This window comes from Nematolebias whitei, chromosome 19 (assembly GCF_014905685.2).
Source record: "Nematolebias whitei isolate Nwh7 chromosome 19, NemWhi1, whole genome shotgun sequence".
Taxonomy (NCBI): Eukaryota; Metazoa; Chordata; class Actinopteri; order Cyprinodontiformes; family Rivulidae; genus Nematolebias; species Nematolebias whitei.
Genome location: NC_056516.1, coordinates 27,594,635 through 27,607,771, shown reverse-complemented (window position 1 = coordinate 27,607,771; position 13,137 = coordinate 27,594,635).

The following is a 13,137-nucleotide window of genomic DNA, read 5'->3' as shown; positions in this document are numbered from 1 at the left end:
CCCCTCGCGATAAGTAAAATACTGTGAAGTAGGGATACAATAGTCCAAGTTCAAGTAAACTTTATTGTCATTACCATCTCATGTGGTACATGTGATGGAACAAAATTATGTACACAAGTAGTAGTAATAATAATAAGTAGTGGTTTATTTTAGTATTTATATACATGCATATGTTAAGGTGTTTTAAAACCTTTCCACACTCTTGCAATGTCCCTAACAATTTTCTAAACTCTAAACACTCTAAAAGAGCACAGCATGTCATGATCTTAGCTCTCTGCCTCTGGCTGCTCTCTCAGCCACGCCCACTTCTCTGCTGCAGAGTGGATATCTGACATGCTGCAGGAGGAAGCTTCTACTGCAGCTGTGGGTTGCACACAGGTGCAGCAGGTGCTAAATAATTGAAAATAATTAATTTAAAAAAAATCCCAGTCCTATTGTGTGGCTCATTCATCAATCAGCCAATTGTGTGTCATGTCCAATCTTATTTTGATAAACCGCAATAAAGCGAGTCCACGAAAAACGAACCACAAAGTAGCAAGGGACTATTGTACTACTTAGCTTCGAGATCCTGCATGTGAGCCTGGGTTTTTGCTGGTCCATATGTCACTCTTCACCATCTTAAATTCATTTGGAAGCACCTTGGTTCTCCTCTTCGGATTCTCACTGTGAGATATGAGTCCTCCTCACCTCTCCTTCTGTGCCAATGAAACAAACCATAGCATTAAGAGCTTACCTAATCTGTCTGACTAGCAAAGTGAGTTCAATTCTGTCCAGATAATTGCCATATTTCATTCTCCACAGGCTGGTGGTCACCAATGCCTTTCCTTCATCTGTAAATAAAGAGCACTTACCTTATCTTGGCTTCCTTTAATATTTTTTGCCCTCTGAAAATCTACTCTAGATATTAATAATGAAATTTTTGCTTGTCAAAATGACAATGAGACTCATGTTTCATATTTTGCTGTTAACCACCTTGGGGTGAAAATGTTTTTGTCACCTGTCTGGTTTAGAATACAGTTCTATTTTAGTTGACATTTGGACATAGTGTGGATAAATGTAGGGGCAGTGTCTTTGTGCCAAACGTAAATTTAATCAGTCCAAGACGACGAGTACTATCTTTTATATTCAGTCTTTTCAGCATGTAAGTGACTGACTGTAGAGATCACACTCAAAGATCAACATTGTATGAAAATATAGACTTTTTTTCAGACAGGCATTCAAATATGCAACAAAATGAACACTCATGTTGCTGAATTATTTCTGCTTTATTTGTTATCTACCATTATGCGAAAGTCTTATGCAAGTTCTTGTTTTTTTCCCCTTTTTTGTTACAATTACATATTCATAGTTTTGAAAACAGAGACCTTTTTTTTTCTCTCTTTTTTTAACATTTCACACAATTAGCACAACCAGTTAGCAGAACACTCGTGTTTTGCTAAATAAACTTTTTGTCCTTTTTTTTTTTTTTATATAAAACAAAACTGTTCACAACCACCCATGTTGCTGACTTGAAAATTTGGTTTTCTTACCATAAACTGAAGTTGGCCCTTATACATGTCTAAACAAAATATATTCTTGCTTTCTTATTTCTGTAAACTTGGAAAAAGTTTATGCATACTATTAATAAAATAACTGAAATATAATTACTATATTCAACACATTTGTAGGGGGAAGTGGAGTGGGGGATGACTGGGAAAAAATCTTAAATCTAGGCATAATTTCTTTGCTTATATCTATTTGGCGGGCGGCATGGTGGGGCAATTGGTAGAGCTGCCACCTCTCAGTGAGTAGGTTTCCCCAGTTCAAATCCTGGCCTAGGGCCTTTCTGGGTGGGGTTTGCATGTTCTCTCCATGGTTTTCCCCAGGTACTCTGCTTTTCTCCCACAGACCAAAAACATGCATGTTAGGCTGACTGGTAACTCTAAATTGTCCCTAGGTGTGAGTGAGAGAGTGAATGTTTGTCTTGTTTGTCTCTGTGTGTCCCTGTGATGGACTTGTGACCTGTCCAGTGTGTACCCCGCCTCTCGCACAGTGACAGCTTGACATGGGTAGCAGTGACCCCCATGTTCCGAAAAGGAAGAAGCGAGTAAAGATGATGGATGGATTGGTTTGGTCACAATGTCATCAGTATTACAGGATACATCCTTATTTGTAAGGCACCATAAGAACAACCTCCTTTTATTACTCAATTCCTGCAGTGTTGCATTTAGTGCCTCTACCTGATGGGTGCATTTTCAGATAAGTACATATGAGTTTACATGAGCCGTGGATGTAACCATTTGGTATGGCCATTTGAAAAGTCAGTGCTGATTCAGCATTCATTGTCTGGACAGAAACAAGAACCTGCTCCTTCCTGCAGGTACTGGCTGCCACTGGGGCATTGTGCACTGCGCGTTGCCTAAAGCAAACACAACACATAACATAATATCTCTAAACGAGAGGTAAAGAGATTTGCCGTGTTCCATTGTGTCACCCCCAATCACCACAAAAAAGGATAATAAATGGATGAGAAATTGCAGATTGATCTTGGCTGATGTCAGCCGTTTGCTTCAAGAGCTAAACAAACTGCAAATGTTGCTTTCCATCATCAAAAACAAAGTGACTGCTGTGTTCACAGCAATTGTAAAGTAATGGATACAAATAAATGGGTTTTTGGAAATGCAATGATCATATGTGAAGCCTTGTTGGAGTCTATGCTTTCTCTGTGCATAGACTTTTGGCAACAACATTGCTTTGAATGCAACACCTGAACTACCTACTAGTGATACATAAGCTTCTGTTGGATAAAACTTAACATACAGCAAAGTCTGTAATGTGAATTTTAGATTCCTGGTTTCTAGGGCATGCTGGAATATATTACATCTGCCGGCTGAGTATGTCTACTCTTTTTGGGCACGACTGCAACGAACCATTGAGGAAAAAGTGAATTACTCATGCAAGACTCCCTGGCATTTTCTCTCTTCATGTCTGCTCATCCCCTCTCTTGCTCCTTTCCCTCCATCCGCCCGTCTCTCTCACACATTTCCAATTTATTTTTGAGCCACTGACACCACTCCAATCCCCTCCCATCTTCTCCTTCTCCATCTATGAATCTCTTACATCTTGTGTCACCTAGTTTACCATGCCAGGTCTTTTTAACCGTACCACCCAATTTTTTATTCTGTAATCTCTTTGCCCCCCCCCCTCCAGTTTGTTTGCCTTTCCTCTTGTTTTATAGCCTTGTTTTTCCTCTTAGCGTCCCTTCATCTCTCCTGGGTCCCTTTTCTTTCTCCTATACTATTCTTCCCTGCTGATTTTCTGTTCCACAGTCTCATATATCTCAGACCTCAGTCCTGCTTTCTCTCCCCTTAAGCTCCCACTTTTCCTGCCACTCTTTTCTCTCTCTCTCTCTCTCCTTGGACATGAACCTCACACACGGCTTATTGATTTTTGAAGGCAGCACAGACGTGGAGTTGAAGAAGGGCCCCGGAAATCTGCAAACAGACTATTTGCGGTGCACGTGAAGTTAAATAGGTGCACGCGGACACTGCGTGCAGTATTTAGGAGCAGTTACAAAGACACAGGTTGTGCGATAAATATTTAGCTGATGCCAGAATGATTAACATTGGTTTTATGATGGAGAGAAACCTAAGGAGGAGGAGGGAAATGTGCCTGTAGATGGCAGAAGAGTGCTTCAAGGGAGCAGGGACAGGTTCCATAAACACATAAACACGCTACACACTGACACACACATTCACTTTAACATCAGCATGAATGCATTTAAGCGGCGACACCACTGAAGATTTTCATTTGCTTTGCAGAAATGCTCTGAACGGGTTGAAGAAGAGCACATGCATCGCTCTCACGACCCTTGAGCAGCACATAAAAATGCTGCAGATCACATGGAGGCTGCACTCAGACTAAGAATGAATGATCAGGAAATCAGATGCACCAACAATTTTAGACTTTTTATTGGCACCAAAGGGAATGAAGCTCATGAAAATTTCAACATTTGCACATTTCCTCTGGAGCTTCTCTGGACGACTTGTTCTGAAACCCCCCACCAACGTCTCATAAATCTCCTAAATGTAATACTGGATGTGGTTTATTTTGCATGTACTAAATCATGTTTTTAGTTTTGTTAGAAAATAGTCTGTTCATGTGGTAATAGGACATGTAGCTGCTTAAACAACAAATATTCATTGGATGCTCGTGGTTACGTGTCCATATCTAAAGTAGGACTTTACTAGCTGTGTGGATTTCTGATACGATTTTATCAAAATAATATAAGCAACATGTGCATATTATCACTGACAAAGGGAGCAATCTAAAAAAAAATCAAAGAGAGATTAACATAAGCAACAATGAAATAAAGACCAAACATTAATTAATGTATACTGAAAGCCACTTTTCATGCCATAAATTTAAAAATTATCCTAAGACAGAATGGAGTTTTAACCATTTTGATCAAACCTTGTCAATAACTTTTTGTTTTTACAAAGTTTATAATGTAATGACAATTATCTTGTGCAAAATTGTGACAGCCCATGACGCATGCAAGCACAAATATAGATAATTTATTGCATAGTTTACTGAGTTGTAGCCATTATTGTGTTGGCTGATGTTGATTACTAGTGGCTGCTAGTATCTTGTCAAGTTGATTTTGAAAGTCATTCAGATAAAAATGTACATCCTATGAATACCTTCAGAGAGTTTTATCTAAATTTGTGCATTTGTCCATGAGATATTTTGCTAACAAGTTTTTGAATGTAAATGGAATTTTTGAGATTTTTCAGTCAGGATTTAAACAACTGCACAGCACCGAGACAGCTTTAGTAAGGGTCTGTAATGACATTCTGCTAGCGAATGACTCTGGTCAGTCTGTGATCCTGGTACTCCTCAACCTTACCGCTGCATTTGACACTGTTGATCACAGCATCCTTTTGTCACGACTAGAACACTGGGTTGGGATTACAGGGGTGGAGCTAGAATGGTTCCGTTCATATCTGGGTGACAGGAGTTTCTGTGTTGACTTTGACAATCATTTTTCTGCTTCTGTCCCTCTTTCCTGTGGGGTCCCACAAGGCTCCATTCTTGGGCCCCTTCTGTTCTCATTGTATCTGCTCCCCTTGGGGTCAGTCCTGAGGAAACATGGTATTTCGTTTCACTGTTACGCCAATGAGTCTCAGATCTATCTTCCTTTAAAACCAAACAGTTCCTGCTCCATCTACCCTTTGCCAAAATGTCTTGATGACATCAAGACTTGGATGGCTGCAAGCTTCTTGAGTTTTAATGATCAGAAGACTGTTTAACCCTAGCTCTGCCGCTGTCACTGATCCTGGAAACCTGCACTCCCTTCAGCCACATCTAAAGCAGTCGGTTACCAATCTCGGGGTAGTGTTAGACTCGGACTTTAAGTTTAATAAACAGATCAACTTTGTTCTACAAAAAAGCTTCTTTCAGCTAAGGCAGATAGCAAAGCTTAAGTCCGTTCTGTCCAGATCCGACCTTGAAAAACTAGTCCATGCATTTATTACAACCCGGCTGGACTACTGTAACTCGCTTTATGTTGGGGTCAGTCAGGCTTCACTTTCACGTCTCCAGCTCGTACAAAATGCGGCAGCTCGGCTACTAACAGGAACTCGCAGGTTTGAGCACATTACTCCGGTTCTGTCCTCCCTTCACTGGCTTCCTGTGCGTGTCAGAGTTGATTTTAAATTTCTCCTGCTGACATTCAAGTGCATTAACGGCCTTGCACCATCATACCTCTCCGACCTTCTTCATCCTTATGCTCCTTCTAGGGCTTTGAGATCATCAGACCAGATGCTTTTGGCCGTACCAAAAAAACAGGCTGAAGCTCAGAGGAGATTGAGCATTTTCAGTCGTGGGCCCTAAACGTTGGAACAATCTGCCCATCAACATTCGACAGGCCACCTCAGTCTCTGCTTTTAAATCTCTCCTAAAAACACATCTGTACTCACTGACATATAACACTGGGTGATGGGATTTAGATCTAGTTTTTTATTGATGCTGATTCTGTTTATGCTTTTGTTATTATTCCTATTTAACGCAAGGTCATCAGTTCTGCTTTAGTATTTCATTGTTTCTGACTGAGTTTATGCTTGTTGTTGTTGACTTTTGACGCAACGTGATCTGATTTAGTATTTCATTGTTTCTAATTATGTTTTCGGTTTTATGTTTTTATTCCATGTGCTGTAAATGTATCTTGCTACTTTTTATTTGATGTTGTGATATTTTTGCTAAGCACTTTGGTAACAGTTTCTGTTTTAAATGTGCTCTATAAATAAATCTGACTTGACTTGACTTGACTAACAGACAGTCAGTGTTCACTCTTAAGTTAATGCCAAAGTCTTAAGGAATGAACATACAATATACATTCAGAGTATACTATGAGTGATTTTCAGATATTACCACACTAAATCTTAGCTAATTATCTGAAAAATTGAACGCTATTTTTATATTTGTGATTAGTTAGGCGGCCGAGACGGTGTAGGGGCAGGGCAGCCGACTCGGGACCCGAAGGTCCTGGGTTCAGTCCCTGGTCATTGCACATCTCGTGGTGTCTCTGAGCAGGACAACTTATCCCCAGTTACTCCCTGGGCACTTTCTGTAGCTGCCCACTGCTCCACCTGGTGGTGGATGGGTTCAAAGCAGAGAACCAATTTCACCATTGTATGGGAACATACAGTGATGACAACACATAACACATTATTATTATTATTAATTTAGTTGTGGTGGCCATCTTGAATTGGATTGATTCCAAATATTAATGAGTTATAGATATCCATCCATTAATTATTCATTAATATCTGCCCAGTGGTTCATGAGATATTTTTCTACCAAACACAGTTGACTTCTATAGTTATTGGCAAGGTTTTACAAAAAAAGTTCTCATTTAATCAGTTAGTGTTTGAAGTATGAGTTGAGGATGTCTCTCAGCTACTACCACACCAAAGTTTAGGTCAGTAGCTAAAAAAATGGCTGAGTCAATGTGTTTGTTCTGTTGCTTGTTCTGTGACAACCATCAAGGATGAAGCAAATTAGTCACAGATTACTTTTAATAAACACTCTCTGACAGTTTCATTAAAATCTGTTCACTACTTCCTGAGATATTTTGCTAACAACATAATTAAATGAACATTTTTATATTCATTTATATATATATATATATATATATATATATATATATATATATATATATATATATAAATTACATTCACTTATATAAAAAAAATCACTGTAATGCAACTTTGATTGTCGATATGTGCTGCTGATTATCCATGCTGCTGATCTCATGCTGCTGGTTATTTCATGCTGCTGTGTTCATTCATTCGTACTCATCCACCCACAAGGTCTCATGTCCGTGCTGCTGTTGTTCGATGTACTGTTTTGCATTATTTGTGACTAGCGTATATCTTAGCTCTTTTAGCTTGTCGTTTAGCATTCATTTAGGGTATATCAGTTATTATTTTAGATCCTTATTTACACTTTCTTTTTACACTTTATATTTTTTTCTATTGTTGGATGTAACTGGGACCCTGTGTACACAATTTCATTCCACCTCATGCACCACATGTGATGCGAATGACAATAAAGAACCTTGACATTCTCACACAGACATTGGTAAAAAAAAAAAAAACATTGTCGTCTCATGCCTTCAACAGTGGACAATAACAAGAATAAAATACTGCCAAGAGTAAACAGGAAGCTTTATCTTCTATAGTTTTGACATTTTAACTGTACGTTTCAGCATTGTTCAGTTTTTCATGCATTTTTAAACTTAGTTCTCCTAGGAGCGGTGTATGGATAGTTTTATTTCTTTACGACTGAATCACAATAATCAGATCAACACTGACCCTTTCTGTGAAGAACTCTGTTGAACGACAACCCCCCCCCCCACACACACACACACACACACACACCACCACCACCACCACCAACTACAAAATCCCAGCAGCCTCCAGATTCAAGGACTGAGCATTATCTCAAGTCTGAACACGACCCGTTTGTAACCTTGGAGGGAACCGGCATGCAGCGGGAAACGGATGGTCACAGATGAAATGTGATGCCTCTTCTGAACAGTAAACAAACCCCAAAAAAGATTAATTCACACGAAGCTTACCTACACACACACACACACAGTGGAATGATTTGTTCAAATGAGCTCGACTGATCACACTGAAGTGATTTTTAAAATGATTTTTCACATTCCTGTTGCCACTTTTCTCCTGAAGGTTCTGAGAGAAGCATGCCCGTGTATTATACGTTACTCACCGAATTGTCATTGGGAGAAGTGGCTGATCTGGCATACCTAAGTGTCATGATGTGAGACGAGGCCAGGCAGTATTTCACAGGATATTTGAGGAATAATTACTATGTTTGTACGGCAAATCATGCAGGTTTTGGTGTTTTGTTGTCATTAGCGTCAATAATGATTGCCTAATCTAAAAATATCTCGCTGTTGGATTCTGTTTCTGTAAAAAAAAGGAAACTAAGTGTGTTTAAATTCTTAGAACAAAGCATCACTTAACACCACACATTGAAACATGTGGTACAATTTGGAAATCAAATGTTTTTTTACTGCCTGGAACTGTTTCCTGTATATATTTTTTTTAACTTTTTCATTAAATGAAGTCCTGATGTGATCCAAAGAAATACTAAATTGACAAGTCTGATACGATTCGACTATGAGAGAACATTTTTCACACTTTAAGTGCTTCAACAGACAATTTAATACAAGTATCTGGAATGTACTACCAATAGCAAAGACAATTCAAATTCAAAAATACATCTTTAATCCCAGAGGGAAACTAAATGTTGTAACTCATCATCCTGGTTTCATTAAAGAGTTATTATAGATGCTGATGGCTGTGGACAGGAAGGATCTCTTGTCTGTCTTGCAGCAGATCTGAAGAAGCATCTGACTGAAGACACTCTGCTGTTGTATGACAGTCTGATGAAGAGGATGCTGAGGGTTGTCTATAATGTTCTTCATTTCACGAAGAATCCTTCTTTGTACAAACAATCATCTCCAAAGGTTCTTGAGGAGTCCACAGATCCTTCTTTACAAGCTTGTTGTTTTATTTTTTGAATCAGAATCAGAATAAGCTTTATTATCATTGCTTTGGGACAGAGTGACATTATGTTCGCACAGTCGTCCAAAAGATGGGCGGAGTGCACGTTGCTGCTGCTATCAAAGAGCGGCCTCTTATTCTTTATCAGAATACTTTTAGATAGAAAAGGGGAAAAGGCCATGAGGGTGGATAATGGTATTACAAGAAAGATCACTTCACATCTTGTCCTGTCAGGACATGATTGGAGACATCAAAAAACTTTACCAGAAAGCACATTTATAAACCCATCTCGCATGCATTTGACGTCAATACAGTGAGATTGTCCAGGAGCACATTCATAGTCCTGAAAAGATGTTGGTCATCCAGGAGAAATTTGATAGTCGGCTCGTATCCGAGGACAAACGGGGGAGTCGGATTCAGATAAGCCACAATTGTTGAATTTCTTCAGGCAGACTGTTTTTCTTGTCAGCCTTGAGTCCTGATGGAAGTTCCTCGGTCCAAAGTGTCCAGATTTATGGGTATTCCTCTCCACTGATCTGCGTTATGAGCCTCCCCAAGGTTGAGCCCATATGTTGAGTCCTAAAGCCGCAGGTGGCCTACGATTATCACAAATCGTCTCCATCTTATGGTTTAGCTAGTGATCAGCTGATTTTGAGTCACTTGATCAGGTGCTGCTACTCCAGCAGATGATGGCAGAAGAGATAACACGCTCTACACCAGACTTGTAGAAGATGCAGCATCTTGCTTCAAACACTGAAGGACTTCAGCTTCCTCAAGAAGTACAGTCTGCTCTGTCCCTTCTTGTAGACGGCATCACTGTTGCATTTCCAGTCCAGTCTGTTGTCCAGGTGAACCCCAAGGTATTTATACTTCTCCACCACCTCCACTTCTTCTCCCATGATGGAAATAGGGTTGGACCTGTTCCTGATTCTCCTGAAATCTACAATCATCTCCTTTGTTTTCTTCACATTCAAGACAAGATAATTGTTTCCACACCGTGTCACAAAGCGGTCCACCAGTTCCCTGTACTCAGCTTCTTGTCCATCTCTGGTACACCCGACCACTGCAGAGTCATCTGAATATTTCTGCAGATGACAGGAGTCTGTTTTGTGCTGGAAATCTGAGGTGTACAAAGTGAAAAGGAATGGTGAGAGTACAGTCCCCTGTGGTGCTCCTGAGCTACTGACCACCTGGTTAGACACACAACCCTTCAGTCTCATAAACTGTCTGTTTGTTTGTAATAAAAAGCATTACTAAGGATGTTTTTTTTGGAATAAATGTGTTTCATATAAATACACAAATTCTGACAAACAAGCTTTGTTGTATACAAAATGTTAAAACCTATTTGAAAACAAAAATTACACGAGCAATGCAAGTGTGCTCTATATTTGGCACTAAACTAAATAAAGTGGTATTTGGATGTGAGGAATGGCTGTCCATTTAATAAACATCCTGGTTTCTGTCCTCTTCCCCACCGACTCGTTTGAAGCAGTCATGACCAAAGTGGTTCAAAAATCAAGGCTCGTGCTCAATAATCCAGGTAGAAAAATCCAATAAATTAACGATATTGATATTTTGCACTACTTTGGTCATATACCTCAGAGTCGACTGGGAGAAGGCAGACTACAGAAGCCATCTGAGCACCATCAAACTGGTTGACCCACTATGGGAAGGTGCTATTTATAAGACTGAGTTTGTTATGGCTCCTCAGACTGATGAAGTCTTTTGGATGAATGACGAAACGTTTCAACAAAAAGAAACCGTCCAGAGCTTAATTGGATTTTTCTACCTGGATTATTGCGCATGAACTCTGATACAAAATTGATTTAGTTTGAAAAATTTTTTTTGCATCCATCTATCCAGAGGGATATGTTCTGGGTTTCATCCAGGACCTTCACAACCCAAGGTATTGAAGGAAACCCAGATGCTCTCCAGCTCCTCCTGGAGGAGCCCAAAGCATTTTTAAATCAAAAAGCAGCATCACCAGCAAATTGAGTCTGCTCAACGTTCTCTTCCCACTGGGATGTGCTCCCCAAAAAACTCCAGAAATAGGAAGCCAGGAGGCATTTTTCTTCTGGACCTGAACCAACTCAGCTGACCCTTTTTGGATCTGCAGGAGCAGATCTTCTCTGAGCTCCATCTGGGTGACTGAGCTCCTCACACACTAAGCCCATCCCTACGAAGCCTGTTGCAAGACATTTGTGGCAGGTTCTCATTTTTTCTGTCACAATGTCTCATGAACATAGGTCCTTATTCACCACAACAGACTGAAGCAACACCCGCAACATTGCAAACAAGGTTCCGATCTGATGGCTCAGCTCCCGTTCCATCCTATCACTCGTAAACAAGAAAAAGCCAAGATGCTTCAACTCCTCCAGGTATCCTCGAGCCAAATTGAGCATTAAAGAGCCAGTTTGAATATAAGGCAGAGCATTTTAATATATTGTCACTAAAGAGTTAGATAATCAAAAAGATAAATGCTTAACAGAGATCAGTGGTGTCACTTAAATGCTAATCACAAAAATACCATATTTTTTTTATCTATAAGGCACATCGAATATTAATAATAATAATAATAATATCATCACTGTATGTTTCCATACAATGGAAGATTATAAGGCTCACTGTTGATTTTTAAAGAAAATTAAAGTATATTAATTGCGCCTTATATTCTGAAAAATACGGTAAGTCATTTTAGATTGGTTGTACAAATATTCAGGTAGAATAAAATTTGGTGCGGCTGTAGCTGAGGGACATTCTCCCACAAGATCTTTGCTTTAAAGTACAAGTTGACAAGCAAACACACAAATGGCTACATCTTGGACGAATGTACAGATATCGAGCTAAAATCCGACGTGGTAGTAGCTGAGAGTCATTCCCGACACATACTTAGACATCCCACAGCGTGAATGCCTTTAGATTTGATCATGTGACACAAAATGGTTTAAAACTCTGCAATAAAAGGTGGCAGGTGATGGAGACCCCTTCAAAGAATCTTAGGTGTTTAATATTTAATTAGATTTGATAGCAAAAGTCAGCTGGAGCAAATGGAGTCATCACAGTTAAATACAGAATCATCTTATATGTTCGTGTTGCCAATAATTAGCTTCCATCGTTTGTCATCTGTTTTGGTCCAGCTCAGCCTATAATGCATTAGGAAAAGTATATTTCAGAACGGTGTTTCGGGAGGGAGGACCACGTGAAGTGACGCGGGAGCTTCCTGAACGAGGAGCTCCTGAAGGCAGCATCTGTGTAGCGGCGGGCAGAGGGAAGAGACGCGCGAGCTGGAGACGAGAGGATGCACCTCTCATCCGAGCTCTGACCAAACAACTGCAATCTTTAAAATCTGTTTTTTTTTATTTTAATTTTATTTTTATTTTTATTTGTCTTGGTGGCACACCAGGGAGAACTGAAGGACTGTTTTAACTTAAAGCTCCGTTTGGGTAAAGGAGGGTGATAAAAAAAAAAAAAAAAAAGAAGATTTTTGCGATTTGAAGAGAAGTCAGATGGACGAGAGGGGATGAATTCCTCTTATTGCGGAGGGGGGCGAAGACTTTTCCTCCCAGTTTGTGAGCGGAGGGACAAAGAGGAGGATATCTTAGAATAAAAGCTGAAAGGATTTGTTTTTATTTCATTTTCAAAACGGGCACTTCGGAGGGGGCTGTTTCAGGATGAAGATGGGATGCAGACGGAGGGAGGAAGTGTGGATTTAAAGCTCTCCTTTCCTGCTTCATCACTTTTTTGGGGGGGATGGAACTCAAGAGAACACAGAGATATTGACGACAATCATCGCCAGCAGAGACAACCTGTACCCCCTTTGCTCACCAACACACACACGCACGCACACACACACACACACATACACACACCTCTGCGTCTTTGCCTCTCTGGATGTTCACTGAATCCATCTCGGATGTAAGGATTTTATCTTAGAAGGTGCAAAGAACCCGTCTGCCTTCTTTCTCTCTCTTTCTCTCCCCCTCTCTCTCTTTCTCTCTCTCGACCCCCCCCCCCCCCCCCCCCCCCCCCGCCTCCCTTTCCCCCCCCCCCCGCCCCCCCCCAC